The sequence below is a fragment of the Budorcas taxicolor genome, chromosome 16, assembly GCF_023091745.1.
Source record: "Budorcas taxicolor isolate Tak-1 chromosome 16, Takin1.1, whole genome shotgun sequence".
Lineage (NCBI taxonomy): Eukaryota > Metazoa > Chordata > Mammalia > Artiodactyla > Bovidae > Budorcas > Budorcas taxicolor.
In genome coordinates this window covers 73,973,575-73,997,903 of record NC_068925.1, presented here as the reverse complement: position 1 = coordinate 73,997,903, position 24,329 = coordinate 73,973,575, and positions in this window count along the sequence as shown.

Genomic DNA, 24,329 nt, shown 5'->3' with positions numbered 1-24,329 from the left:
TGCATGCCACCTGGTGTGGCCAAAAATATCTTTTTAAAGGGAGTGGGCAAGCTAGTTGGAAAGTAATTTGCCAAAAGCAGCATTCTTATTATGAGCATACTACATCATGGAAATTTGAATATGAAAGAAAGGACTTTTGTTTTTAAACCCCGCCGCTGTCCCCCCCCCCCCCACCCCCCCCCGCGCCAACCAGCCCAGTGTTACCAGATAATGGTGGCCAAAGCTAAAGATAATGGTGAAATGATGGAGTTGGTGATTTTCTAGAGAACGCACTAGCGCTTCTCTGAAGGATGAGACCTGCCTTTGAATCCAGTAGCATTAAAATGCATCATAGTTTGTAATCAAGTTTTTGACTGTAGGATAGTTCCAGCATACTTAAAGGAATACATTTTCTTTAAAGAAAAAAATAATCCCTAAACATCCATCCAAATATCAAAAATGTTCCTACTGTTGTTATGAAAGCATTATGGCCTCCTGTGTGATATCTACTCAAGAGATATTCACTTAGATTTTCCTGAGTGGACAAGGCTCCCCTTCATTGTAAGTTAAGCCTCTGAATTGGGTTCTCTAGTTATATCCTCAGAGATGGGAAAAGCTAAGACTGCCCTCCACACCACACCGCTGTCTCTCTACCTGGAAATAATACTCTGCTTTCTTTGCTTTAAGGAAAATCTCATAGGGCCAGAAGCCAGACTTTTAAAATTTAAATAAGGGGAAATCTTCACTCAAGAAAATGGCCCAGCTCCCCGAAGTTTGCCTTTAATTGCTACTCCCCTAGGCACCTAGGTGCATGTCTTTAACCAAATCATTAACCTCCGCCTCTGGTCCTTCCTCTCTTCAAGCGGGTGATTTGTAGATGAGAGCCTGGCAAAGGCTCTTTAAAAGGGCAAAGGTATCATCGTCTTATGCTTCGATTCTTAAAATCCTATTATTCTATAGTTCACCTTGAAGGGGATAAGACTGTAAGGACAGGAGCCTGGGGGGAAAGTAGGAAAAACTTAAACCAGGTGAAAATAAAAGATCCTTGACCCTAATTTGTTACATAGATGCTGAAGCAAGTGCATGTAATAGTCTTTGCTTTTAGAGCTCATAGATAACTTCATCAAAGCATGGCTACCCGCCCCTCCAAATGTGAACTTGTATTACAGCTTTCCTTGAGGACTTCCTTTCTGTATATCCAGAGCAAAGAACTACTTGCAGAAAACATGGGTGTTAAAAGGTATCAAACTCACAATAAATATCAGGCAGGGATATGAGGACATTTGCAGTGCAGCTAAGCTTTTATATCCTTCAAACAAACTATGAGCAACAAAAGTTTCTGAAAATAGTTGTGCAAACCCATTTTGATGACAGCCCCTGAAATTTGTAGTCATTGTATTTGTAGTGCAATCACATTGCTGCCAGTTTTACTAGGCCTTTTCAAAAACAAGGATTTGGCATGGCATTAATAATGATGGTTTAAACTAGATGCAGAAATGTCCCGTGAAGATAAGAATGACATCAATATTTAATAAAAGAGACAATATATGTTTTCTAGGAATTCATTTTAAGATTGTTGTGTTTTGATTCTGTGGTTTAAAATAAATGCATTAAGGATCTTTTAAATGAACTACACGATGCCTCCGGTGCTTTCTTAGAGTTATATAGTATAGCGAATAAGCAAGGCATAATCTCTTCCCTTGGCTAAAACTTCTCCATTTTATGTGATGTAGCTACATAACCTGAGGTGAAACAGTTACTAGTTTAGAGATTGTTTCCAGCCTTGTGTACTTGCCATATTTTAGCTGGGAGAATTCACTTAGGAAAAGCACTTGCAAAGATGTAAGTTATGAACACTTGAATCTCGCATCCTGCCATAAAGTGCATCAGCAAGTGAGTTTAATAAAACATGCTGTTTAAAATAGTCTGTAATTTCCTGTTTCTGCATTTCCCTTCACTATCTGTGACAGGCTGAAGAGCGATGACTAAACGAAGGGGATTTACACAAGCTAGTCTGGTGGTGTTTGCAAACCATCACCGTGAGATTCTTCTTCTTTGGTAAACAATTCTCTGGTGGGCTGTCTATGGCTGTTTTTTTTCCCCCTTGGTGTTGGTCCAATTTGTTAATTTTTAAAATGCAAACCACTTATTCACAGCCTGGAAACACCTGCTTTTGACCGCAATGAAACTGATGGAACGTACAGAGACGAAATTAGTCATTTCTCGTGAAATTTCCCATATTTCTCAACGCCTTTCGAGGCAACTATTGCCTTGATTTGAAATTATGAAACCTTATAAAATGCCGTATCTTGGGGGGGAACACACAAAAAAAAAGAACTTGCAGAGATGCAAGTTGTGTCCCTGGTATTTTCCAGGCAAGAGTGCTGGAGTGGGTTGTCATTTCCTTCTCCCGGGGATCTTCCCCACCCAGGAATCGAACCTGGGTCTCCCGCATTGCAGGCACATGGTTTACCGTCTGAGCCACCAGGGAAGCCCAAGACAATGGGTAAATAGCAGAACCTTGGGGAGGGGGGCTGGCTTTCAACAAACATTACCACCATCCAGGTCATTCCATGGGAGCAGCTGAGTCCAGGCATCAGGTGTGATTCTCCACGACACTGTCAGATTGGTCTGCTCGCACCAGAACCCAGCCTGGATGTTTCTAGACACGGTGCTTTTCTGCAGATGTCTTCTGAGGCAACTGCAATGTGCTAAGCTCAGTTCAGTTCAGATGTGACATAGCCCTGGTATTCTGGCCATCTAGAAGTGAGCAGATCTCTCTGAAATGCACCTGGCACAGCGCCCTGGCATCTATACCATCCTCAAAACTCATACCACCCCTGTCTGCATAATAAGGAAAAGATGGAGAATGACAGGCAGCAAGGCAAGGGATTTCAGCAACAGGTTGGGGAGTTGATCTCTGATGGAGTGGAGGGGACGAAGTCTGAGGATGCAGCCCTCTGCATGCAGAGTGTACTCACTTTCTTTAAGGAGCAGTCTAAAGATTAAAAAGGAAAGAAGGTGATTTAGGGGGGGAGGGGTCAAACCTCTTTATAAAGACAGGAAAAACCATTTCAGGGACCTAAGGATTTCCTTAATGTTTTTTTCAAGAAGAGAGAAATGGCTAGTCTGTCCTTTCAGGGGGCTGGGAGGGGTTCTCCTTGTTGTTCTTCAAGCCTGTAGATGCTGTGCTTTTCAGACAACCCACCAAACTGTCTTTGTGAGTAGGTAAAGGCATTAGCTCATCTCTCCTGTTCTGTTCCGGCACAGGGGTTGTGGGTTTCTCGTGAAACTGGAATGTAGCACAGAATTAAGAGAGTGGGATTTGGAGTCAAACTCCCCGAACACAAATTCCAGCTCTGCTAATGTAATGCGATGTGGAAACTTGGCCTTGGTCAGCAAGCCTTTTTACTTCCTAGTGCCTCACTTTTCTTATCTGTAAAATGGGATGGTGTGCAGTACCCACCTTGTCAGGTTGTCAGGATTCAAGACTTTAATATTAGGGAAGTGACTTGACTTTGCCTGGGTACACATTGTGAATGTAAAATAGTGAGCCTCCATAACTTCTCCACTAATGTGCCTGGATCCCTTGAAGCCTGGAGGTGACAGTACCACACCTTTCTCTCTTTGGGGAAAGTATTCTGCCTCCTAGATTCTGTACAGCAAATTTGAAATTAAACAGGGGGATGGTGTCAAACCTTCGAACCTAGTCAAACCTGTGAACCCAGGGTGCTTAGACAGCTAGGAAAGCAGTCATTCCGAGATATTTTTAATATTTCAAAAGCTTATTGGAAATCATAATGTTTCTAATAAGCAATTGCGCAGGAAATAGTCACATTTCTGTACCTTGTCATATTTCTTTACCTTTGGTTAGAATTAAATCATCTCTGAGTTAACACAGATCAGACTGGGAAGAAACTCAAAACATGAAGGCATTATCTTTAATAAATGCAATTTATTTTGAGGATAAACTCTTTTGGAACACTGGCTATGGGAAAGGAGTAAGAGGTATCCTTTACAAATGAAAAGATTAAAAACGACTAACCTCTGACTCAACCCTAGGATTTGCCAAAGATCAGGTTTATCCAATCACTGTATTGAATGACTCTCTTAGATCTGATTTTTAGTCAGAAAAAAAAATACAGTATTGAGTAAATAGATTTATTAATAGACCAGCATTATTCCTCATGGTTCTATACCTGATCATGGAGGCCAAAGCAGAATTTTCTGTATAATTATAACATTGAGGATGTGGCCTCAAAGTAGTTATAAAAAAAACTATGAAAGTTTCCACTTACGAGACCTAAGTTTAAAAAGTTCAGCTAAGGAGTGCTTGTCCCTGCTTCAAACTCTCGTATTTTCCCTATGTTGTCTATAAACTCAGAGTCTTCACTGATGACTTACATGCAAATAGGGTTTCATATTAAAAAATTACATTTCTATCTCTCTCAATGTTCCAAGAGTGTTTTCCCAAAAGGTCAGGTATACCTGTAGTGATGCTTGTTGATTGTTAGGACTGAAATGACCACAAAAACTGAACCATATTGTTTGAGAAACAGAAATTGGTGCCAGAATGAGAGAAAATGCAGTGTTGTGCTATGATGGCTCCAGAGCTTCTCTGGGACAGATTCTTCTCCTACCCAACCGGGCTCTAGGATCTCATGGGTGACACTAGTAGCTATCATTTGAGCCAGCAAACAGCTGAAAGGGGCATGGGGGAGGGGTCGGAGAGGCAGGACACCTTAGCCTACCCAGGGAGATCCGGGCTGGCCAGCTCCAGACTCCTGTTCTCCCCATACTTGGCAACTCAGCAGCTGGAGTAGGTTTTTCGTTTTTTCAGTTAGTAGGATTCCTACCAATAAGGACAGTCAATTAGAACTCTTAACTAGTCCAGCCTTAACCTTTGCTTTTAGCCCAGATGACAACATGCAAGGGACATGAACCATGGGGTTGGGGGGCATGTATCTATCTGGAAATGGTACTAGTCCTGCACAGGAAGGACCCATAAGGAAATCTGGGGGCCATAGGTCCATCCCGGTGTTGTAATAGATGATGAATGAATAGATAAAGGCTCGGAAGAACCCTGGGATGGAATTTGCAAGAGCTGATTGATTTCCAGTTCTGACTGTCACTATAGAGCAGACAAGGTTTAACTCAACCATTCTAACATGGTGTAACTTCTTGTTTTCTTACTGTCCCTTCCATTGGTTTCTGATCAAATGACTGCTGTTTCTTAACCATAACATTATAACCAACTTAATGTTGAGAGCTCTAGATTAGGAGTTAGGGGACAGGTTCTTGCCTGGCTTTAACTACTTCCTCCGCTACCCACTAGCTGCCTAACCATCTATAATACCCTAACTTTTCTGGGTCTTAATTTCCCATCTGTCAAATGATGAAGCTGCCCTCAAAGGGCCTCTAAGATGGGTCTCCTCTGGCTTAACATCAGGGACTCAAAACAAGCAGAGAGCTTTCCAAGATTTTCACTAGAATTTTGTATCGGCTCCCTCCTTCCTTTCCTTCCCCAGGATGCCCTTATTATTCGCCTCCCCGCCCCGTGAACCCAAGACATTGCTTTGGGATGTTTCTTCAAGAATAAATCTCTTGAGTTTTCCGGTCCAGATGATTGTTTTCTGCATATAGCTGCTAACCAATTGCCTGAAATACATTCCTGCAGATACGCCACGCTCCCCCGCGGTGTCTCAGTACACGTACCCTCCCCCTTCCCAGAGAGGTCTCTCCCCCACCCCGACCTATTACATTCGCAGCCAGCCAGGCACAGCGCCGCTCCGCCTGATGCAAAGATTGTCCTTCCCTTCAAGCAACCAGCCTGCCTGCACTACGCAGGCAGGAGATCCGAGAACCCTCTTCTCTCTCGTGTTTACGAGTAATAAAATAGCGGACTTTCCCCCTTCTTTTTATGAAGACAGTCCTTGCAGCTGTGACTGTAACTGTTGTTGGGATTTTTTTTTTCATATGAGCCAAGATTATGGTCCCATAACCCAATTAGTGTCATTTGGTGGTGGTCCAAGTGCTTCCCCTGCTCGAGTTTTAATTTGGGGATCCCCGGAGGCTCCACATCTGTAGCCGGCCTGTTCTTCCTCTCCCCTTATTTGCTCGAGGTTTATGGGAGGATTAGCTGTGTGGTCTGGGAGGCGGCTCTTCCCTTTCATCCACACGGCTCTCGAGCCGCCGAGGAGCCTTTTACTTTTCATCCAGCCCTGGCACCTGGAGGCGGCAGCCCGGACGACTGGAATGAATCAGTGGATGCCCGGCAGGTCCCGAGGGGCGCGGCCCTGCAAGCGTGGGGGAGGGGAGGACGCGGGGGAGGAGGGAGCCGCTTAGGAGTCGGGGTGGGGTGGGCGGGGGGCGGCTCACCACCCAACCAGGCTGGGCCAAGCTGGGATCCAGAGCGCAGGTCACCGAGCACACCCCCTCGCCACACACACACAACACACACACACCCCGCCCCCACTCTCTGGCTGGCGAGGACTGGCGAGGGCTCGGGGCGCTCATTGTGCAGGCAGCTGGCACCAGCTGGGAAGGGGAATTAGCATAACAAAGAGCCAGCGCGAGTGCCGCGCGGCCCGGCGGGGGCTCTGCGCAGCGCCCCAGGCTCGGAGGAGCCGCGCTGTCACCCCGCAGTCGTGCGCCCCGGCCGCCGGGGGCCGGAGACCCTCGGGGTTGCGGGCGGAACCCCACTGCCGGCATTCGCGCCCCCTCGCCAGGTCGGCCAGAGCCCCAGCCGCCAGAGGAGGCAGCCGGGGCGGGTGTGAGTGTCGGCGAACGCGTGAGCAGGCGTGTGTGTGTGTGTGTGTGCGCGCGCGCGCGGGCATGGATGCTGCGGGCCCCTCTGAGTGTGCGCCTGGGCGTGCCTGTGACTCCGTCCGAGGCCACCTGCACCCCGGAGGGGAGCCACTCGCTCCCTCCCCACCTAGGCCTCTTTGGTTTTTGCTTCCCTGGGGCGGAAAGGAGTCGCTGGTTCCCAACGTTGGCGGCCCCGTGGAACCTTCTGGGGACCTTTTACAATCCCACCCACCACCACCACCACCACCCCCCGGCCACTGCACCCCAGACTCACTAATAACAGGACCTCGGGGCTGTCCAGCGCGGTCTCCCACCCGTCCTAGGGTGAGAGTCGGGCAGAAGCGCTAACCAGGCTCCCAGCCAGCGCCCGAGGAGGCGAAGGCCGCCGAGCCCTGAGTTTGGGGCCTCGGAGCTTCGCCCTGGCCGGCTGAGGTCACGGGCACAGTCCTCCCACACTACCGCTCGGGTCTCAAGCTTCCGACTGGGCAACTTTATCGCCGTGTCTGCAGAGCATCCTTGGAGCTGCCCGTGGGAAGAAAAGTATCGGAAACTAGGCCTCTGTTGAGTCACGAAAGGTCAACAAAGCATCAAATTCTGCCGACCGAACTGGAGCCCGGGACCGGGGGACTCGAGGCCCACGATCTTGCCACTGTGACATTAAAAACAAACACCAATGTTTCATGCGCAGCAGAGCTCAGACTGACCAGCCCGGTCCCTGGAAGGACCCTGGGAGGACGGTGGGGAAGAGTGGACCCACGGCCCGAGATGGCTGACACAGACGGGAAGACATCCCTAGAAGATGCCCGCGGCCTCTCCTTGAGGCGGGATGACTGCGCCACCTTCGACCTGACCGCCGCCTCCTCCGCTCGGCCCCGCCCGCAGTTCAGTCCCCTGCAGACCCCGGCTCCCAGCCCCCTTCCTACAGGAAGGAAAAAGGACTGCACAAGCCGTTCGCCGCCACCCAGGAGCTGTCTGCAGCTGCGCCGCCGGGGGTGGGGCGGGGTGGGGTGGGGAGCGCCGCAGCTCCCACCCAGGGACCCCGGAGCGCCAGCTCCGCGCCTCGGGGCCAGCGCCTGGGTCGCGCCTCCCTGCCCTGCGCACGCTCCTTGCTTGCGGGCGCCGGGCGTCTTTGAGGTTTCTCACGAGTTCCGTGATCGCAGTCCCTGGCCTCGGCTGCGTGCACAACCCCCCAGGAGAGGGAGAGGAGGAGAACTGTAATGAGCTGCGGGGTACTATCAGTCCCAGGCTCCCCCGCCACCCGAGGTGTGCGTTTCCAGGAGTGCAGCCTCCGTCAGGCGCTTAGCACCAGCATGCTCTGCAGCGGAAGGGGCCTCTGGCTTTCACTCGCCCTTTTCACAGTCCGGGGGACCAAGGTGCAGGGAGGTGAAGGAAATCTCCAGGTTTCACAGCCCTCTGACTGCCCGCTCAGCTTCGCTCAGCTGCACACGAAGGCTCTTTGATAGGCCAACCCAACCCGGGTGCTTATTACCAGGCCCCTATTCTACAGTCAGAGCCCCAGCGCCCAGGAAAGGAGCGGCCCTAGGAAGGCAGGCCGCAGTTGCCCTTGGAGGTGCCGTGGAGAGGAACCGTGTGGAAACCCTGAGCCCCTAGCCTGAGCGCCGGCCCTTCTGAGTTCAGGAGTGTGGCAGGTGCAGTGGTCTGAAGGGGCTGGTGGTGTCTGATGTTGTTATTATTAAGAGTTCAGAATTCTCCTAGGTTCTAACAACTGCATTCATTCTCAATAAATGGTTTCTTAATAATCATTTTAATTAGCAAAAAGGCTGTCTTATTAAAGCTAATTAAAGGCAATTTGGGAACCTTATTTTCATACAATCATAAAATTAGAGAAACAAGAGGATGGAGAAAAGGGGAATGTCTCAGTCTTTCTGCAGAGGGGGCAGGGAGGAGCTGGCAAGGGAGACCCTACCCCCCAAGCCAGGCCTGCAGGACTGGAGTGCCCTGGGGGATGGGCAGGGACCCTCAGTCTTGCGGAGGCTCCTGATGTGCTGGGGACAGCTTCTGGGAGCGAGCCTGTGTCCACATTCTCCAGCTGGACTCAGAGTCCCCTGACCCTCTCCCTCTGACCCGTAATTGGCCGGTTTTCTCCCTCTAGGTATCTCTAAATGGGAATGAACTGCCATTACAGACCTCACTCCTTCTCAAAAGCTCCCTGTCTGTCGCCAGGCATTCTTTCCTGTCCATTCTGTGGCTGACTGTCCAGAATCACCAGGCTACCAGTCTTCCCCCCTTCTCAGGCCTCTCAGTGCCCTCCAAATCTCAGCCCAGGCTGTTTGCCCAACCCCACCTTCTGCCCAGCCACTTTGTCTCCTCAGTGTTCTCCCCTGCTGACCTGCTCCTTCTCATCTCACAGCCGTCACCCCAGCTTCTCCCTTAGCCTGGGGTAACCTTGCTCCGTATCCTCATTTATGCAAAGAGTAACTTCCCCTCAAGGCCCATTCAAGGTCCACATTTTGTATGAAAACTTTCCAAGCTATTACAGGCTGGTCCACGATATATGAAATGTAACATCCCCTCCCATATCTATAATGACGTTTCAACTAGAATTTTTTTTTAATTATAAAGTAGGAATTAATCATGGGTTTTAGCATTAGTGACCTCAGTTAAAATCCTGGCTTTCCATAAATTTGGGAAGTGGTTTACAGGCACATCCTCGCTATAAGTACCTTGTGTCTAGAAGATGCCTTGACTTTCCTGAGCTCTGGTTTCTTCAGGAGGAAATGTATGTGTGCGCTAATTCATTTCATTCGTGTCCGACTCCTGGCGGCCCTAGGGACTGTAGCCCACCAGGCTCCTCTGTCCATGGGATTCTCCAGGAATCCTGGAGTGGGTTGCTGTGCCCTCCTCCAGCATGAGTAAATGAGGCTAATAGTAATACCTACACTACCAGGTTGTGTGTGTTAGTCGCTCAGTCGTGTATGACTCTTTGCGACCCCATGGACTATAGCTCACCAGGCTCCTCTTCCCATGGAATTTTCCAAGCAAGGATACTGGAGTGGGTTGCCATTTCCTTCTCCAGGGGATCTTCCCGACCAGGGATTGAACCTGGGTCTCCTGCATTGCAGGCAGATGCTTTACCATCTGAGCTACTAGGGAAGTCTGTACCAGTCTGGGATATGTAAGTAGATAAGGGTGTAAGTCATTCTATATAATGTAGGCATATGATGCTAATAGCTCTGTGATCATTGTCCTTGTTGATGTGGGACACAATTCAGTGGGTATGAACAAGGGATTCCCTGGCTGCCTGAACTCCTGCCAGCCTCGTCTCTAGGGGTTTCAGTGCCTCAGATCCTCCCTTTTCATCCCTTCTCTTCAGGGTTCCTTCCAAACCTTGGAATAGGATTCTTCTCTGTGGACCACAGGACAGCTGTTTGTGGGCACATACTTACTACCAGCGTCTCGCGTCAGAACTCAGCACAAGATGACTGAAGGTCATCTTGCTTTCTTGCTTTAAGTTGCTCAGCCACCATCTTCAGCAATCCTTTCTATAAATGAACTCATTCCGACATTTAAAAAGAGCTCTCCAGTAAATGCTACTGTAACACAGACAATTCTTGCCTGTGCTTGAAAACGTAGCTTGAGATATCTGCAGAATTTGCGCAGCAGACCTTGCACTTCTCCTTATCTGTTGCTTAGGCTGCAGGATAGGGAATGGCTGTGGATCAGCCAGAGCCTCCCCGCCTGTTCACCCCTGAGCATCCTTTCCATGAAGTCTTAACCGTGGCAGACCTGACCGCAGCGGATGGACAATGAGCAGATCACTACGTGCTAGTGTTTAGCCGCCTGTTCTCCAAATAACTGTCTAAATAGGACCTCTGCCTTGATAATAACTATTATCCCCAGACCTTATGTTTATTAATGTCTCCTTAACCAGAAGGAAGCGCAAACCTATGACACTCTCATTCTGATCAGCAGCACACTTTCACCTACCAGGGGCTGTACTCAAAGCCGCTGAAGCGGCACACAAATTAGCCAGCAGTCTGCTGCATATCAGACACACTGTATATTTTCTTCATCTCAGCCAAGGAAGGGACTCATTTCCCATCCCTGAGCATCAGTGGCTGTGTGAGCCCCACCACTGTTTCTGATGGGGCTGGGACTAGCCTGACATGGATGATTAAACCTCTGTGTTATACAGCAGTGGCTGTGTTTGCACGGAGATGGAGGAAACCTCACAGGACCCCTGGGGCAGGACACAACACTGCTCCTCAGAAAATCCCCTTTAAAAAAGTTGTCATGAAATCCAATTAACCAGCCGGAAGGCCAGCATGGGCAGCCCTCCTCAGGGTTAATAAATAATGAACATGCCCTGCATTGGAAGGGGTATCTCTCTTCTCTGAGCTCAAAGGCTGTGACAAGTCCTCCCAGCAGGAAGAAATGGGTAACACCCCTACCACCACCCCTCTCCCCCAGTCCTTGAAACCCCAATGGGTCCAGCAGGGAGGTTCCCTAGACAGAAGCCCCCAGCATCCCCGGAGTGGGGAAGCGGCATCTCCTTCCTCTCCCTACACGACAAGCTGCAAGTTCATCAGTCCAGCCCTGAGAGTGAGGGAATAAGGGCGCTCGTCTTGAGAGGATCCAGCGTAGGAATGGGTGTCCCGAGCTCTAGTCCTAGTTCAGGTCGGGCCCATTCTCAGTTCTGAGGAGGCTCCTAACCCAGCTGAACTTCATAATGAGTCCTGTCAAGGGGCCATAGCAGGCCCTTCCTTGCTGGTCCTCTCTCCAAAGCTGACCGCCCTGGACTTTGCTTCACTTTTGCTGGACCAACACTCTTCCATAGAAATATAATGCAAACCAGGTGCATGATGTTAAATTTTCTAGTGGCCACATTAGAAAAATTTTTTTCAAAGAAATGAAGAAGTGAAGTAAAGTCACTCAGTCATGTCCAACTCTTTTCAGCCCTGTGCACTGTAGCCTACCAGGCTGCTCCGTCCATGGTATCCTCCAGGCATGAATACTGGAGTGGGTTGCCATTTCCTTCTCCAGGGGATCTTCCTGACCCAGGGATTGAAACTGGGTCTCCCGCATTGCAGGCAGACGTTTTACCCTCTGAGCCACCAGGGAAGCCCTCAAAGAAATGGGTGACACTAATTTTAATAATTTTAATAATATAGTTTATTTAACCCAACATGTACCAAACAGTATCACTTCAACATATGCTTTGACTCTTTGTGACCATGTGGACTGTAGCTCACCAGGCTCCTCTGTCCATGGAGTTCTTCAGGCATGAATACTGGAATGGGTTGCCATTTCCTTCTTCTTGACCCATGAATCCAGCCCAGGTCCCCTGTATTGTAGGTGGATTCTTTACTACTAGCACCACCTGGGAAGCCCTCAAGATGTAAGCCACATAAAAATAATGAATGAGATATTGCATATTCTTTTCTGTTGTGTATTAAGTCTTTGAAGTCTGGTGCGTATTTTACACAACACATACCACTTGGGACAAGACACATTTCAGGTGCTCAATATTCACATGTGTCTAGTGGCTACCAGCAGTTCAGTTGAGTCGCTCAGTCATGTCCAACTCTTCACCACCCCATGGACTATAGCATGCCAGGCCTCCCTGTCCATCACCAATTCCCAGAGTTCACTCAAACTTATGCCCATTGAGTCAGTGATGCCATCCAACCATCTCATCCTCTGTCATCCCCTTCTCCTCCCACCTTCAGTCTTTCCCAGCATCGGGGTCTTTTCAAATGAGTCAGATCTTCACATCAGGTGGCCAAAGTATTGGAGTTTCAGCTTCACCATCAGTCCTTCCAATGAATATTCAGGACTTGATTTTCTTTAGGTTGGACTGGTTGGATCTCCTTGCAGTCCAAGAGACTCTGAAGAGTCTTCTCCAACATGGCAGGTCAAAAGCATCAATTCTTCGGCACTCAGCTTTCTTTATGGTCCAACTCTCACATCCATACATGACTACTGGAAAACCATAACTTTGACTAGACGGACCTTTGTTGGTGAAGTAATGCCTCTGTTTTTCAATATGCTGTCTAGGTTTGTCATAGCTTTTCTTCCAAGGAGGAAGCATCTTTTAATTTCATGGCTGCAGTTACCATCTGCAGTGATTTTGGAGCCCATATTGTGACCACTATATTGGACTGTAATACTGGTACCCTTGGGCTAAAGCCTAGCTCTGGGTCTAAGCCTGGATCCTGCTGATCTCTTATACAAGGAATTATGAAGCTCCCACCTGGCTCACCATTACATCCCTTTTCCTCCCTGCTGTCTTGGCACCATATTCATGCTTCCTGGGGACCTCCAGCCCTGCTCTCTAGTTCAAGGCCATGGGACCACAGAAAAGCACTGAAAGCTCTCCCACTCTCAGCAGTTTCCAGTGAAAACTCCCAGCACTGGAGGGTTAACGTCTTGGGGGTGGCCTGGCTCTGGTCCATTTCCTCCTCCCATCATCCCCACTCCCCAGGCAGGGATACATGGGCCATCCTAGCATGAGTAGAGCCAGGACTGGGCAGGCAGGGGATGGGAAGGGGCTGCAGACAGCTGTGTTCACAGGGTGGCAAGGGCCCCTGTCAGGAGCTGAGTGGTCTTTAATCCTCTGTGCTACCAGAGAGGCAGGATGTGGGTGGCAAGTAAAGTCTTGTCAGGGAAAATACTGGCAGGAAGGTAAGCCACATGCCCGAGTGACTGCCAACTCTACCACACCCCTCCTTTGAAGTCGTGCCTTGGTGCCATGCAGGCCAGGTCAAGCCTGTGACAGACAGCCCTCCCCGAGTGCGTCTAACTGGGTAAGAATGTGTGTGTCCTAACTTCTAATCAGGGTGCATGTGCCTGTCTCTGCATCCCCCCCAGACTGTGAAGATCCCAGGGGAATGAGTCCCAGGTTCATATGTTCTGAGCCCCAAATTTCGACATGAAGTCTGAGAAATAGGAATGTGATGGAGAGAACCACAGGGCTGGGACAGATGGCACTGTACTTACCAAGTCTGCCCTCCCCCCCGACTGCTCCCTGCCACCTTGTGGAACAGAACTGGGTGGGTGACCATGTGGCGGACTGTGCCCATGGTCGATGTGTTGAGTGGAGGGACGTGAGGGTTACAAGGAGCAGACAGCTCTGATGGAAATGATGTTCACAGGCCTGGACTGTGGAACGTGACGCAGACTCGCTGAAGCCCTGGGGGTGGGGAGAGGACCGCTGGTCAGTAAGGGAACACAGGTAGGGTTCACCTCTCATACCAGGAATTCAGTGAGTTCTGGCTGGAGGTCACAATCCAGCCCCTAGATGTTAGGAAAGGAGAAAGTAAGCTGGTTAATTGAGCTCTCACATTTATAAAACATTTTATGGTTTATAAAACCTTTTACTTCAATTATGATATAACTCTCCTAACAATCCTATAAGGTTGCTAGGGCAGGTATTACTATTTTTATTTTACAGATAAGAAAACTGTGGCTCAGTAGAGCAAAAGACTCCTTCCAGGGGCAATGCCAAGATAAACAGGCAGACAGGCCTTTCCAGCTTCGAATTCTCCAAAATCATCACCCATTAAGATCTTAGAGCAGGGTTCTTAAAATTTGAGGGTTTTAGTTTTGGGGAGGAATCTGGTTAAAACTTTGAATCTCCTCACTGAAAATATGGACTTTAAATGGTCCACAACCCCCTTGAAATTTTACAGAACATATTATATGTCTGTTTTGGGGCAGAGTACATCATGAGAAACGCTGGGCTGGAAGAAACACAAGCTGGAATCAAGATTGCCGGGAGAAATATCAATAACCTCAGATAAGCAGGTGACACCCTTATGGCAAAAAGTGAAGAGGAACTAAAAAGCCTCTTGATGAAAGTAAAAGAGGAGAGTGAAAAAGTTGGCTTAAAGCTCAACATTCAGAAAACTAAGATCATGGCATCTCGTCCCATCACTCCATGGGAAATAGATGGGGAAACAGCGGAAACAGTGTCAGACTTTATTTTTTTGGGCTCCAAAATCACTGCAGATGGTGACTGCAGCCATGAAATTAAAAGACGCTTACTCCTTGGAAGAAAATTTAAGACCAACCTAGATATTCTAACGCAGAGACATTACTTTGCAGATTAAGGTCCATCTAGTCAAGGCTATGGTTTTTCCAGTAGTCCTGTATGGATGTGAGAGTTGGACTGTGAAAAAGGTTGAGTGCCGAAGAATTGATGCTTTTGAACTGTGGTGTTGGGGAAGACTCTTGAGAGTCCCTTGGACTGCAAGGAGATCCAACCAGTCCATTCTGAAGGAGATCAGCCCTGGGATTTCTTTGGAAGGAATGGTGCTAAAGCTGAAACTCCAGTACTTTTGGCACCTCATGCAAAGAGTTGACTCATTAGAAAAGACTTTGATGCTGGGAGGGATTGGGGGCAGGAGGAGAAGGGGACGACCGAGGATGAGATGGCTGGATGGCATCATTGACTCGATGGACACGAGTCTGTGTGAACTCTGGGAGCTGGTGATGGACAGGGAGGCCTGGTGTGCTACGATTCATGGGGTCTCAAAGAGTCGGACACGACTGAGCGACTGAACTGAACTGAACTGATGGGACAGGAGGGAGTAGAGGGAAGGAGAAACAGGATCAGAGTTTTAACAGAGTCTATGATGTCCAAAAGGTTAAGAATTAGAGAGCTATTCCAATGCCTTTATTTAGCAGATAAGGAAACTGAAGCTCAAAGAGGGTCAGTGAGGTACCCAGGGGATGACTCCACCTTGGGGCAGGGGTGGAACATCTGAGTCAGGCTGCTCTTTTCACTGTTCACCAAGCTAATGAGGTGTACTGGGACCCTGAGCTGCTCTTGGATCCAGGAAATCCCAGCTTGGGAAGCAATACAAAGACTAAGAATGGATGTACAAAAGCAGGAAGCGTGATGGAGCTCCCGACTTGTGGGACAGCAGAGGGAAGGACAGAGGGAAGCAAGGGGATGTGCACCCCAGTTGAAGAGGCCAGGGCGGGGCCCTGGGTAAATGAGGTGGGCTTGCTTTAGAGTCCCACTTCATTCCCTGGCTTCCCTGGTGGCTCAGACAGTAAAGAATCTACCTGCCAATGCAGGAGACCTGGGTTTGATCCCTGGGTTGGGAAGATCCATGGAGAAGGGAATGGCAACCCACTCCAGGATTCTTCCCTAGAGAATCCCATGGACAGAGGAGTCTGGTAGGGCTATAGTCCATGGGAGTCACAAAGAATTGGACATGACTGAGCAACTAACACTTTCATTCCCCGGAGCTAAATTTCCCCCAGGATGAGCCCCTTTCCTCATACTGTGTAGCCACAGTCTCCTCAAACTTTGCCCCTGTATCATCTGAAATAACAGACTCCTTCTTTGTAAAATTTAAAAAAAAAAAAACTGAAATTTTCTCCATCTGGTTTAAGTATAATGAGATTTATTATGGACATTGGGAAGACTGAAAAAATAGACTCCAGCTGAGTTTCTAGGACAACTCCCAGAGCCACGCTGCAGATCTGGCGGTCACGGGAGCTGCTGGCCATGTCAGGAGCAGGCGGGTGCTGCCTCCAACCCGCAGTGGGCCCCCAATCTGGTACCAGCAAAAAGGATGACCCCTGTGACATCCCGTCTCTAGGAAACACTGTTCTCAAGAAAAAGTGCATCTGACTGGTGGAACTTAAATCCCTTACCTGCCTTCTCAGAGCAAGGGAAACTGGAAAACAAGAGCAGTTTCATTTTATTTTGCTTCCCTTGGGAAGGTGGGGTGTATACCCTGAAGAACTGTTAGAGTATCGAGAGGGTATCTTAAAGATTTTGAGCAACCACAAATAATGTACATCTATGATAGTGCACCTTGGGAAGCAGAGGACATAGTCCCAAGAGGTTTGCTACGAGAATTAAGTTTTTTGAGGTCTCTCATTTTAAATTAAATATTTTTTGAAAATTCATGAAACTTCTGTATTATATGTGTATATATCTCAATCTATCTACCAATACAGACGTAAGTATGTATATATGTTGACAGAGCGCACATATATACTCCTAAATATACACACACACACTTCCCTCCTAGCTCAGTTGGTAAAGCATCTGTCTGCAATGCAGGAGACCTGGGTTTGATTACTGGGTCGGGAAGATCCCCTGGAGAAGGAAGTGGCACCCTGCTTCAATATTCTTGCCTGGAGAATCCCATGGACAGAGGAGTCTGGTGGGCTACAGTCCATAGGGTTCAGTTCAGTTGCTCAGTCATGTCCAGTTCTTTGCGACCCCATGAATCACAGCACGCCAGGCCTCCCTGTCCATCACCAACTCCCGGAGTTTACCCAAACCCATGTCCATTGAGTCAGTGATGCCATCCAACCATCTCATCCTCTGTCATCCCCTTCTCCTGCCTTCAATCTTTCCCAACATCAGGGTCTTTTCAAATGAGTCAGCTCTTCACATCAGGTGGCCAAAATATTGGAGTTTCAGCTTCAACATCAGTCCTTCCAATGAACATCTAGGACTGATTTCCTTTAGCATGGACTGGTTGGATCTCCTTGCAGTCCAAGGGACTCTCAAGAGTCTTTCCAACACCACAGTTCAAAAGCATCAATTCTTCTGCGCTCAGCTTTCTTTATAGTCCAGCTCTCACATCCATATATGACTACTGGAAAGAGTCAGACACAACTCAAGTGACTTAACACAAATACATATACACTATGTATCTATATATAGTAATGTTTCTGTAAAAATCATCAGATAGAATTAAGGTGCTGAGGATATTTGCAGCTAATCTGGTTTTCTTAAAACCTCAATTGGGCACACACCTAGAGCCTTAAAGATTTTAGGAAGGGATAGTAGCAAAATGTCCTGATTTATCTGGAATAGGCCTGGTTCAGGCTTGTGGGCCCAGCATAACCTTTAGTAACCTCCCTTCCCCTCTCCACAGCGTCCCCCTTTCGATGAGCAATGATAAGTCATCTGATTCCTGGGGGACACAGGACAGGTCTCTGGCCTCTAGGATGTGCTCGCAGAGACGTCATTGCAGCCTGCCCCGGCAATCCCAGTGGCTGGCTTTGAATCCCTTGGGGAAAACCTGTCGGTCAGTCGATTCATCTTCATTCTCCTGCTGTCAGGTATTGGACCCCCAGGCCCTGCCTCACCACCCCGAAACAGTCAACTGGAGACCTCTGGGGATGTGAGCTTCTGACTCCCGCTCCCTAAGAACTAAAGCTGCAGCTCACACTCACACTCAGCCTGTTGTTCTACTGTCCTCACCGAGCCATGGCCATTCAGCTGCTCAAAACTGCCTTTCTGTAGGAACCACCCCTAACCCCATCCCACTGTAGGTGTAACCCCTTTGCATAGTATTACTAAATGTAATCCCTTTAGCATGGCCTCACTTCGCGCAAAATTCATTGGAGCCTGTTTTCATGCTAATCTGATGAGTTTCAAATGTGTTTCATTTGCTATAGTCCTGCCTCCCCAATCAGACTGGAGACTCCGTCAAGAGCTGTCTACTGGGAGATCCCTGCATTCAAGGATTGAGTTTTTCCCGATGAAACTGAGGTTCCCTGAGGGCAACAAACGGTCTCTCCTATCAGATAAGTGCTCCCAAAGACCCGAATCCTATAATCTGGAAGATAAAGATTTCATCTCCTCCTTGTATAGCCTTCTATGTCCGAAGTTAGCTGCCAAGATTCTGGGGCCGTTTTAAGCACGAAGCTCCTTCTCCTAACTCCTCACCCACTTGGGCTGGGTGCAGGGGTGAGATTTGTCCCTGTGACTCCTGCTCAAAGCAGTTCTGATTTTTCCAGCCTGCCTGGGCCTCCGGGCTGCAGAGCGGACTCCTTGCTTAATGAAGCGCATTCTCCATCTGTGGTCTGGCCCTCCTGGCAGCCCCAGCTGCCTGGGGCCTGACTTTGGGGAAAGCAGTAAAGAAGTCCCCTCATCCCCGCCCCCCCACCCCAACCAAGTACACACCAGGGGATGCACTCCTTCACAAGCCAGCACTACCCCACCCATTTTAGGCTAATGAGATCCAGAGCCCACACCAGGGCTGCTCTGACTGGTTTGACCTATTTAATGAAAACAGCAGCTTCCAAAAATGGAGGCTCTGCTCCAAGGCTCTGCCCAGGGCCACAGAGACAGACTTGGGCGTCTCTGGCCAAGCTCGGACTTTGGCATTCCTTCTCAGCCCCTGACTTTCTTCTCTCCCCTCCCTCCTTCGCTCTTCTCTGTTTTCCAACATCTGTGTCCAGAAAGGAAGAAAAACCCTGTTTGGACTGGCTTCCTTCCATCTGTCATTTTTTTTCCCCCTCTTTCAAACGTCTTGTCTAAAGCAGAGTCAGTTACATAAACATTCCACCTCTTTCCATAAATTGGCCGCAGTTTCTGAACAATAGAGTTACTGTGAAGGGGAAGAGAGAGCCCAAGGCCACACCCCACAAGGGCTGGTCCCCCAGCCAAATAGAACCAGAGACTTATTCTTTCAAAGAACCAAAGAGGAAATCCAGAATCTTCAGGCGAGAGCTCTTCTGTTGTGCTTGGAACCGTTTCTTCACCAACCCCCCTTCTTGCTCTGCCCCTCCCTCTGCCATCCTTCCATCTCTTTAGCTACAAGCTGTTTGAGCGGCTGCCCGATTTCTGTTTTTTCCCTCAACGGCCTGACAGTGTGTGTCAGTGTACATCCCTGTCCTTAGGGCAGAGTGTGTGGATGATGGACTTGGTGGCGGTGTGTGTGTGTGTTTTCTGGCTTGATTTTTGGAGGCACGCCCTGAAGATTTTGTTGCCTTTTTCTTTAAATAGAAACAGTTGGACCTCACTAATTCAGACCAGTTGGAGAACAGTCTGGAGGGGAAGGAAAAAAAGTCTGACTCTAACATAACACGTTGAAATGTAGGCCTTCTTATTTCTCCCAAGTTCATTGAGTTACTGGAACTGGACTAGCCACACTGGCAGATACGGTCCTGCCAGACCTGCTTCGTGTATCAATGGAGTTTGTTATCAGCATCCTTTTGAATATGTAATTAAATCTGAGGGTTGCTCAGGGTGTGAAAACACATTGTTTCATAATAGGTCAAATATCTTCAACATGAGTAGCACTTCTCATTGGCTTAGGAAACTGTCTTCTTAGCCAGGCTGTGTGCTCTTTAAGGACAAGTTCCATATCTTATCCATTTGGTGAAGTCACTCAGTCGTGTCCGACTCTTTCTCACCCCATGGACTGTAGCCTACCAGGCTCCTCCGTCTATGGGATTTTCCAGGCAAGAGTACTGGAGTGGGTTGCCATTTCCTTCTCCAGGAGATCTTCCCAACCCAAGGATTGAACCCGGGTCTCCCGCATTGTAGGCAGATGCTTTACCATCTGAGCCACCAGGGAAATCCATGTGGTACCTGGGGCCTATTGCAGCTCCCACTAAGTGTGCAAAATATGTATTGAATAGTGGATGGATGAATGAGTGGATGGAGGGATAGACTGATAAGACGAATGGGCAGGAATGGAGGCGTGGGGAAGGATCCTTGGTAGGAAGGTCCGTACAAAACTTACAGTGGCCTCACGGATGTGTGGGAGAAGTGGCAGAGATCTACGTCCGAGCAAAAGCGAGTAACTGAGAGCCTTCCCACAGCTCCTGCAGCAAGTGGCAGGAGATGACGAAGGCAGAGATGGTCGGGATGCAGCTGCGGCCGTGAGTGAATTCTGACAGTTCAGGGGAAGCAGAGGTAAGGACGGCTAGGATGGAAGGTGATGGGTGGGCGCAATGTACCCATGCGAACTGGATCTGTGATTATAGAGCAGGTCTGGGGCTGGAGGAAGACGTGGGTGGGCAAAGGTGAAAAGAGATTAGTCTGTTTTGAGTAAACAAAGTTGGGGGATGCTGTATCACTTAAGATGCTTTTTGACTACAAGTAGCAGTTAAGCTCAGCTGGCTTACATCAGTGGTTCTCAACAGGGGATGATTTGATCCCCTAGGGAACATTTGGCACTGTTTGGAGACGTCTTTGGTTTTCACAGCTGGGACTGGGGCAGGGTGGGGGCTGCTACTAGGATCTAGAAGGTGGAAGCCGGGGGTGCTGCTCAATATTCTGCAGTGTGTAAGAACGGCCACCCACAATGAAGGATTACGTGGCCCAAAATGTCAGTAGTGTTGTCGATGAGAAACTCTGGCTTAAACCATTTATTGTCCCGTATCACAAGCAGTTCTAGGTCAGTTATTCTGTTCTCTCCATCCATTGGCTTGCCTCTGCCATTTATGGGACCGGTGTTCTCTCTGGACCACAAGAGCCTACAATGACTCCAACGTTACATCTTCACCCAAGAGCATCCTCCTGTCCCTTTTTAAAGCTCACCTTCCCTTCTTGTCTCACAAGCCTTGAACCCCATGCTGACTCCTGTCTCAGTCCTGGGCAAGGGGATGCCCATGATTGGTTTTAAAGTAACTGTGGTTTGTCACCCCTATCCCCCTCCCCCCACACTGGTGCTGGGTTCTGAATCCCGAAGGCAATTTATATTTTAGAAAATATTGTGTCTTCCAGAGAGGAGAAAGTGTGCCGAATAGTTCATGACAAAAGCTCCTAAAACTGAGAAGGCTGTCCGTGATAGCTCAGTTGGTAAAGAATCCGCCTACAATGCAAGAGATCCCAGTTTGATTCCTGGATGGGGAAGATCCCCTCGAGAAGGGATAGGCTACCCACTCCAGTATTCATGGGCTTCCCTGGTGGCTCAGCTGGTAAAGAATCCACCTGCATTGTGGGAGACCTGACTTCGATCGCTGGATTGGGAAGATCCCATGGAAAAGGGAAAGGCTACCTACTCCAGTATTCTGGCCTGGAGAATTCCATGGACTGTATAGTCCATTGGGGGTCACAAAGAGTCTGACATGACTGAGCAACTTTCACTTTTCTACTTTCACTTTCTAAAACTGAGACGTGTGCTCCTGGCCCTCAAGGCTATAGCTTGCCACTCACCTATCCACTTTGTATCCTCCGCTCCCTAAATCATCCATTCCATAATTGGTAGATGTTACAGAATGCCTTCTCCTGTGCTAGGGGTGAAACAGGTATGGTTGCTGCTGGCCCAGAGCCTTTGCTCTTGAAGGGGAGATATTGATCAAATGATCTCATGGAGGATGTGCAATTACAGCCAGAGATATGCTATGGTTTAAGAGTATCTGGAGCTGTGACAGCATTTGACAGAAGATCTTACAGGGAGGATGGGGGAAGAGTCACATCTGAAAAATCAATAAAAATTGATTAGGTGAAAGATGGGGAACAGAAGAGATTTTCCTGGGAAGATGAGCACTTATGCATGTCCCTCTGTCGGGAAGAGCACAGCTCAGTCCCGGAACTGACGAATGGCGGTGGGAGCGATCTAGGGGAGGATGGCCCAGATTTTGAGAGGTTGGGCAAGGGTTGGATCTCCTATGGTCTTGTATTATATGCTAAGTATTCTAGTCTTGATCTTAAGGATGTAGAAATGTCATTTGAGTGCTCTACTGTGCTGATGGCAGTCTGAAGAATGAACTGGAGAGAATCAAGTGAGATTCGGAAAGATGGGGAACAGCAGGTCTAAAGGCAGGTGAGGAGTGTTGGTGGCTTGAGCCGGGCTGGTAGTGAGGGTGAAGAAAAGGTTGTTAGATGAGGGAGATATTTAAGAGCGAAAATTGACAGAATTTGTTGTGGGTCGGGGGAGAGAAGAAAGGGTTACAGATGAGTTCTAAGTTTCTGGATTGTGAAAATGGTAAGAAGGTGGAGCCATTTGCTGAGAAAGAAAACACTGGAAAACGAGCACTCTTGTGGGAAAATTAGAGTTCAGCTCTGGACATGGTGGGATGGCAGTTCCCTTGAGACCTCCATGTGGCGATGATGAGTAGGCATTTGGAATATGGCTCCAGAGATCAAAGGAGAAGACTGGGATGGAAATATATGCGTAGGAGATATCAGCGTACAGATGGTGTAGTGGTTGTCTATTAATGAGTAACAAATTACCTCAACTCTTAGTGACTTAGAACAACAACAGTCATTTATTATCTCTTATGGTTTGGGTCTGTTGGGACTTTGGACAGGGTACAGAGGGGATGACTTAACTCTGTTCTACAGTGTCTGAGGTCTCAGCTGGAATTCTCCATGGCTGGGAGCTGGGAGCTGGAATTATCTGATGTTGATGTTGGCTCTTGGCTGAGACCTTAGCTTAGCTGTTGGCTGTAACACCCACATGTGGCTTTCTCCATGTGGCTTGGGCTTCCTCACAAGGGGATGGATTGGTCCTAAAAGCAAAAATCCCAAGAGAGAGAGCCAGGTGGAAACTGTGTCATTTACATGACCTAACCTTCAGTTCAGTTCAGACCTAACCTTAGAAGTCATATATACTGTCACTCCCACCATACTTCACTGGTCCAGGAAGGCATAAGCTGCCACCTGGATTCAAGGGGAGGGAACTCAGATCCCACTTTTTGGTGAAAGAGTGTCAGTTACATTGTAAGAAGAGTATGTGGGATAGGATAAATATAAAAATGTGTCTATCCTTGGATTATACAATCTGTCACAGATGAGAACTGAAGGTAATGAATAAGATGTCCCAAGGAAAGAGAATCTACATGAGCAAAGAGCCTAGAATGGAGGCTTGCAGTCATCCCCCCATGTCAGTATGCAGGAGATGAGTCTACAGGAGAGACAGAACGAGCAGACGAGGAGGTAGGAGGAGAGTATGGCGTCACAGAAGCCAGTGGAAGACAGTCCGTTCACTCGTGCACCAGACTCCCTCAAGTGTCTCCCGTGCCAGCCTGTTCTGGGTGCTGGGACTACAGTAGTGAACGCAGAATTCTCTGACTTCATGACGATTACATTCGAGGAGAGAAATACCCAGTTAATTGAGGATGGAGAAAAATGTGCCTGGAGGTAGTGTCATTGACGATCAATGGTGACTCTTTTGAATATGATGTTATTTGGAAGCCAGATTGGGAAGGTGAAGGTAGCTCCAGGCTTCTGCAGGTAAAGATGGCTGCCGCAGAGCCCCGGCTGGGCATAGCATCCTCTCTATAGTCCTGCTGTCAGTCTGGGTGTCTGTATTGGCTCCTCACGCCCAGGGACTCAGAAGTCGGAAGGGGTTGAAGCCCCACTGAAACTGGAAAGGGACCTGGATGAATTTTTCCTGGGTTCCACACACTGTTGTTTGGGAGGTAACTGAGAGAACGCCCTGCCTTCTGCACCCCCTCCTGCCAAACCTTAGCCAGCAGCTCTGTTATCTTGCTTCCTGTCACAGGGTTTTCCCTGGATGCTCTTTGGGTACTGCCTGGCCCCATTCAGAACCCGCAGCCCAGACTCCAGCCCTGCTGGTTTCCTTGCAGGCTATGCCTGGTCATTCCTTTGATGTCTGGACTCCCTTCTTCCCTCCCTTCCTCCTTCCTTCTTTCTACCCCTCCCCCTGTAAGGCCCAGTTCAATACTCCTCTATGGAGAGACACCCGCTCCAGCCTTCAGGGATCCCCTTACCCACTGCCCTGAAGCTTGGCCCGGCACCTGGTGTGGTTCTGACTAGCCCATGATGTGTGTGTCCTATTTAGTCTCCCCAGACTACATGCAAACTCCTTGAAGAGATGTTCCTTATGTCTTCACAGAGACCC